The sequence below is a fragment of the Sinocyclocheilus rhinocerous genome, unplaced genomic scaffold (genome assembly GCF_001515625.1).
Source record: "Sinocyclocheilus rhinocerous isolate Xijiao unplaced genomic scaffold, SAMN03320098_v1.1 scaffold1808, whole genome shotgun sequence".
Classification (NCBI taxonomy): domain Eukaryota; kingdom Metazoa; phylum Chordata; class Actinopteri; order Cypriniformes; family Cyprinidae; genus Sinocyclocheilus; species Sinocyclocheilus rhinocerous.
The window spans coordinates 248,931-249,771 of NW_015661912.1; positions in this window are offsets into that span (position 1 = coordinate 248,931).

Sequence of the window (841 nt, forward strand, 5' to 3'; positions counted from 1 at the left end):
GAGCCGTGTGAGACACTTTTTATTATGGATGGATGCACTTTATTGGACTTCTTTTGGACTATTGAAAAATAACACCCATTCACTGCCACTATAAAGCTTGGAAGAGCCAGGACGGTTTTTAATATAACTCTGATTGGATTCGTCTGAAAGAAGAAAGTCACACACACCTAGGATGGCTTGAGGGTGAGTAAATCATGGGGTCATTTTCATTTTTGGATGAACTATCTCTTTAAAAATGATCTCAAAAAGTTAGCACAGAAACGTTATTTATACATCCTTCATGGAACATTATATTTCTGAAACATTTTAGTTGGAAGAACGTTTTTTAAATGTTACTACTTGTTTCAAAACATCCAGAGAAAATTCAAAAACAGCATTCCCATAATATCTGCATGTTCCTTTAACGTTCGTATAACCAAGAAAAAACATTTGGAAAACTGGATTTTTTTTTTTACATTCAGAAATATAATTTTTTATAACTTAATGAAACGTTAGCAAAATGTTCTTAGAACATATTTTGTTAGCTAGGGGGGTCTTTAATGTTCTCAAAACATTAACAGAAAAACTTAAATACAAGACCAAACATGGACACACCTGAACCAAAAGACAATGGACACAGCGAAGGGAAAAGGTGCAAAAAGGTCCAAAAACAAGGTCCATGTGGTTGTGACATGTTCATCTAACGTTTTTTTTAAATGTTACTACTTGTTTCAGAACGTTCAGAAAACATTAAAAGTAACGTTCCCACAATGTTTGTGAAATTATAAAATGGAATGTTCCCTTAATATAAACTCTCAATTGCAAGAAAAAAGTCCAACGTGTGAGATAAAATGTTGCAATT